Source organism: Quercus lobata, chromosome 5 (assembly GCF_001633185.2).
Source record: "Quercus lobata isolate SW786 chromosome 5, ValleyOak3.0 Primary Assembly, whole genome shotgun sequence".
NCBI classification, from domain to species: domain Eukaryota; kingdom Viridiplantae; phylum Streptophyta; class Magnoliopsida; order Fagales; family Fagaceae; genus Quercus; species Quercus lobata.
This window is the reverse complement of record NC_044908.1, coordinates 33,794,992-33,801,501: the sequence shown is the minus strand read 5'-3', so window position 1 is coordinate 33,801,501 and position 6,510 is coordinate 33,794,992.

Below are 6,510 nucleotides of genomic sequence, written 5' to 3'. Positions count from 1 at the left end.
TTATTTGATGGTACTAACTATGCATACTGGAAAGTACGCATGAGAGCTTTCTTGCAGTCTCTAAATGAGAAGGTGTGGCAAGCTATAGAGATTGGCTGGACCAAGCCAAAAGAAGTGCCGGCCGATTAGGACGAAGCCAAGATCAAGGCGGTAAACTTCAATAGCAAGGCATTGAATGCTTTGTTCAATGCAATCACTAATGAGGAGTTCAAAAAGATATCCTTTACTGAAACTGATAAGGAGGCATAGACCATTCTTCAAACAACCTATGCGGGAACCAAGGCTATAAAAGATTCAAAGCTTCAAAGGCTCACTACAAGCTTTGAAGAGATCAAGATGGAGGAGGATGAGTCGTTCGATGAGTTCTATGCCAAGCTCAAGGACATAGTGAACTCAGCCTTCAATCTTAGGGAAACCATTTCTGAACCCAAGATTGTGAGGAAGTGCTTAGATCTCTACTCAAGAGATTCCATGCAAAGATCACCGCGATTGAGGAATCAAAGGATATTGACAAGATTCCTTTGACAGAGCCGGTTTGTAATCTACAGACCTACGAGCTAGGGTTAATAAGAATTGGTAAGTTTGGCAAAAGCAAGAGCATGGCTTTGAAGGCCAAGAGCAGTGGCACAAATGAGTTTTCAGATGATGAAGATTCTAAGATGAAGTCCTACATCACCAGGCAATTCAAGAAGTTCATGAAAAATGCAAATGGGAAGGGCTTCGACAAGGACCGTAGGCAATCCAGTTCTTCTTAGTTCAAGAACCAAGATAAAGGGAAGAAGGATGATAGGGATGGCAGTTAGTACACTATTCCCTCAAGACCGAAGTGCTTCGGGTGTTAAGATTTTGGTCACATGAAACAGGAGTGCTCCAAATATTTCAAGACCATTGGGAAGAGCAAGGCACTTGTTGCTACCTTGAGCGACACAGAGCCTGAAAATGATTCCGACAATGAGGATGACGGAATCTTGAATGCCTTTACTGCCACTGTTAATCCAACTGAGGGGATTGTTGAATATGTGGATGAAGAAGAGGACTTGGTGGAGTCCAAACTTGAAAAGATGGATGATCAAGATAATATCCATACAGCCTATGAGAAATTGTACAAGTTTTTTGAGAAGCATGAAAAACTTTATAGGCTGGCCACCAAGAAGCTCAGTGATGTGGAACTTGATGGTGAAAAGCTTTCTACAAAGTTTGATGAAGCAAATCAAACAATTGGAGCACTGAGATTTGAGAATAATTTCTTGGCTGAGAAGATCAAGAAGCTTGAAGTGGAGTTGTTCCAAGTCAGAGCTCAATTGGAGAAGACTTCAAGTGCAAAGCTTGATGAGATGCTCAATCTTCAGAAATCTGCTTCTGATTGAATCGGTTTAGGGTATGATTTCTCTTCTCTTAGTATTGCTGCCACTAGTACTCCTGTTTTTGTTCCTCCTACTAATAATGTTGAAATTGAGAACAATGTTATTAAAAATGAATTAGCTAATGAGAACTTAGACAAGGGTAAATCTATCTTAGGAGCACCCATTAAGCAAGATAAGAAAGAAGGTAAAAACCCTAGGGCTAAGAAGGCTAACTCTCAAAAGCCTAAATAGAAGAAGTAGCATCTCTATCATCATTGTGGAGTTGCCGGTCATATATGACCAAATTGCTATAAGTAGTTAGCCACTCAACAGAGCAACGGTATGATAGCATCTAGAAGCCAAAATTAGCTTCAATCCTCTCTTGCTCCCTTTGGAGATCTTCTTAATGCTCTCATATTCCTTTTGAACTTGAACATTTTTAATTCTTCCCCCTCACCACCGGTTCAAGGGTTTAATTAAAGGAAATGTTCTTCTAAGGTATGGAAGGAAAATGACTCCAAGTGATTCTATCACTTTCTTCTCTCTCTTCGTGTTTTTGTTTTTGCATAACTTGTGTGTTTTTATTTTGAGTTAGTCTAGTTTTATGCTTTGCTTTGTTTAACATGTTTTTGTTTTTTTGTTTTTGTTTTTGTTTTTTTGTTTTTTTTTGTTTTTTTTTTGTTTTGTTTTTGTTTTTGTTTTTTTCAGTTTGATTATTTTGTTTTTCATATAAAAATATAAAAAAATTGAAAAAATACAAAAATAATGTGTGTTTTGTGTACATTGGTACTTGTGTACCTTGGATGACCATTAAAACGAAGTTTTCTAAACTTTGTATCTTTTGTAGCTTAGATGAGCATCTCTTTGCACAACAAAGTAAGTGAGCTATGTGGCTGATATTTGTGATGAGTAATTAAGTTATCTCTTGTACTTAACGCTCGTATCACTCTTTTTGACGGAAAAGACTAGAAAATTCTAAGAGAAAGACATAAATAACCATCTCACCACTGTTGCCCGCCAATCATAAAATGACATCTGTATGCTTCAACAAGTGAAAGTGCAATGTCAATGACATCTATATACTTCAGCATAGCAAAAGTGTAATGTCAAAAGCTTAACTTCATTGGGTATTTATTTTCTCTCTCTTGTATGCCCATGTATGATTTGCTTAAAATTGAATATATATATATATATATATATATGCAAAGAAAAATAAAAAGCAAAAAGAATCAAAATACTTTAAATATGATTGCAAGTGTGTCTTCTAGGAGATGTGGGAGTTATAGGATGTACTTCAAAGGTGATAGTCCCCATTAAACAGTTATGATTGTGTGTGAGTTAAAGTGATTTTCTCATATCTCAAATCGTCATAACATGTTGACACCTTATGCAATCTTGCGATGTTTTTCACACACAACACACAATATTCTTTACTACTCTTGATACATGTGTAGGTACAATATGATTTGACTATCACAAGGTTTACATGTGTTAATGTATGCTCACTAAATTGACTTGACTTATTTTTGAAATATAAAATCGGTTAGACTTGTTTAGTGTGTGTGTGAGTGTTTTTGGGATCCATGTGCTTAAAATTGTTGTTGAGAGATGATTTTGAAAGTCTAAAATGTTGATTGGATCATTGGTTGAGTTGCATGCTTGATTGCATTCATATTGTGTTTTTCCCTCTTGAAAAACCGTTTTTAAGCAATCTCGACAGCTTCTCGACACCTGGCTATCTATCGAGCTTTTCAACTTCTTTTTATTGCAATCTCGATAGCTTCTCAACAGCTAAGTGGATCGATCAAGATTTCTTCTGGATCCTCGATAGCTTCTCGACAACTGGTGAATCGATCGAGCTTCCTTTTAGCCTTTTGTTGAATTAACCCTCGACAAATCCTCGACAGTTGAATCTATCGAAGCCTTTTTACTCGACACCTAGTTTGACACCTGTCTCGACACTTATTTTTGTCGAGATTTACTGGGCTCCTATTTAAGCGTGAATCGCAATTTCCTTCTCATTCTTTCTCGATCTCTCTCTCGACAAACTTGTCTTCTCACCTCTCAAAACACTCTCTCTCACTCCAAACCTCATTCCCAAGTGTTTTTCAAGTTTTTCTCTTCACTTGGTAAGTTTCTTTTCTCTCATTTACATGCATTTCATGTTTTGAAACTTAGGTTTTGGGGTTTTTGAAATATTTTGGGGTTTTTCAAAATTGATGAGTTTTTGTTGCAATTTTGGGATGGGTTTTTTGCTTAAATGAGTTTAACATCTCATGCATTGCATCACATAAGCATTATAACCGTATTATCATGCATTTAGATGTGTGCAAATTGATTTTGTGCTGGTAGGATTGGATTAGGCTGAGCCCATGATGTTTTTTTATTGCTTGTCACATGTTCATGCATTCCCATGCATACGTACTCTTTATTCAATATATTTTGATATATTTGAACTGCTTGGGACTTTTCTGATTGTTTTTCTCTCTCCCTCCTTTTTCTGTTTACGTTAGTTGTGTTTATGGCACCTAAACGTAAGTCCACTCCGTCCCAAAACCCTCTTCATTTTGTTGCATCTTCGTCTTCTGATCCTACTCCTTCTCATATCCAGTTCCATGATGAGGATGCCCAAAAGGCTTTCTCGGAGAACTTTTCTCAACGAGGCGTTCATTCTGAACGCCAAGTCATCTTGGCGGATTTCGCTAACACTAACTTACCCGTTGTCATTCATAGTCAGGAATGGGAGTCACTATATGACGTCTCAGTCACATGTCCATCCATGCTGATCTAAGAGTTTTACTCTAACATGCATGGATTTGATTTTTCAGTACCTCATTTTCTCACTCGCATTCGAGGTACGCATATTGCTATCACACCGCAGATTGTTGTGGATGTGCTCTATGTTCCTAAGGTAAAGTTTCCTGACTACCCAGGTTGTGAGCGTCTGAGGATTGTGTCCAAAGATGAGCTCAAATCTGCTTTCTGTGAGTGCCCTTCTGATTGGGGTGAGCGTTAGTTCACTTACTGTTTGGGCTTTGCAAAGGGCCCTCAATTTTTGAACATGGTGATGACTTTTGTTCTCCATCCTCTCTCTAACTCTATCATAGAGCCTCATGCTCGGTTTTTTTTGTCCTTTCTTGATAATCTCACTATAAATATCCCTTCTCACTTTATTCTTTCTATCATAGATGTCCATAGGGATTTGGCGTCCCATGATAAGCTCATTTTCCCTTCAGCTATCATGAGGATCTTATGCCACTTTTCTATTCCCTTTCCAGTGTCCGACCATTTTTCTTATATGTGTGCCATAGACGCCACTACCGTTAAACGTAGCGAGGCACAGTTTAGGTTGAGGTAGTCTAGGTCAGCAGCTCCTCCCTTCTGTTCTGCTCCATCTCGATCTGCTCCATCCACATATGCTCCCTCCTTTTCTACAAGCGATGTGTCACTCAGAGACATCATGACGCAGCTTTAGCACATGGATGCTCGCCTTGATACACTCTTTACAGAGCTATATCAAGTGAACATTTGTGTTAGCTATATTGCACGGCGACAGGCTATCATGGGTGGCTTCAATTCTGAGGCTTCTCCTCCACCTCCTCTAGTGGCTTCTAATTTTGAGGCTGAGGATGATGATGATGGTGATGACAATGATGCTTCTGATGATGATGATAATGGAGATGCTAGCTCTACCGATGAGATGTCTACTTGACACTTTTACCCTTTCTCACTCATGACAAAAAGGGGAAGTAGTTTTGGATATGAGAGTAGTCATTCTTAGGGGAAGAGTTAGTATAGGACATTTTTGTTAGGGTAGTGTTGATATCTGAGGGATGTAGTGAGGATTACTTGTATCTTTTTCTTTTCTCTATTTTAGATACATTTATTCTTGTACATGGGTCTTGTGACCATTTTTTACATACAATGTACTTATCTTCTTTATATGTTGATGTATGTTTCTTTCACCTACCCTTACATGTGTTGTTTCTTTTCTCTCTTTATGCACATTCTTCTTATTACTTGTATGCAATTTATTATATCTGTTTTACACAAAGATGCCTTGATGGGTTTTGTTTAAAGTGTTTCAGAAATACAGGTTGTCAAAGTTTTCTTGCCATAAACTCTCTTCTTGCAAAATTTTTCAAGAGTTTGTGTTAGGATAGATTTTATTGTATTCAACAAGTGAATATGAGTTAAGTGATTCATGACTTCTCTTATATCTCATTTGTTTGTTGTGGTTTTGTCATGGATTGCCAAAAGGGGAGATTATTAGGACATATGTGATTCACTTGTTAGGAACATATGTGATTCACAACTTTATGTAATTGGCTAATCCATTGACAAAACGCACTTTACTTGTATTTGGATAGATCTAGGATGTGTTTAATATTTCAAGAAACTTTGTTTCAAGATCAAGTGTTAAAGCCATGCAAGTCTGTCCAAGATTCAAGTTGAAAAGTGCAAGTTCATTAAAGCTCGACAGTTAGCTATCTATCGAGCTTGAAGAGCTGTTCTAGCCCCGTGGCTCAACAGTAGCTCGACAGATAGGGTATCTGTCGTGGTTTATGAAAAATAAAATTTCACATCTATTTTGACTTTAATCTATGATTATGTGTTTGGATTTTCTTTTCTCACAACTCTAGACATATAAAATGATTATTTAAGAGCCGTCAAAGGTGGAACAAGTTGCACAAGCATTGAGCAAATTTTGTTCAAGCAAATTGTGATCAGAGAGACAATTTTGCCCTAGTTCATCATTCTTGTGAAGAAGTTACTGTGTTTGTGCACCATAGGGTTTTATGACCAATCATGTTCTTGATCTTCATTGTCTGGATGAACTGAAGAACTTTGTAGCCAACAACCTTCTCTAGTTGGTGATTGAAGTTGCGTGCTGAGATCTATGCAATTGGTTAGTTATGTACTGGGAGTTGTGCATTACAAGGAGAAATTGTCACTACAGAACAAGTCCAATTGGGTATTGGGATAAGGGTTCAACTGTAGGTTGGTAAAAGGTATTGAGATTCCTTTACTTGTAACCACTTGTTTTGATAATAGTGGATTCTCGGAAGTGGTGACCTTAAAATCACCCGGTGGGGTTTTTACCGTGTTGGTTTTCCCTATTCGTAAACAGATCACTGTGTCAATTTAATTTCTGCTGTACTTAGTT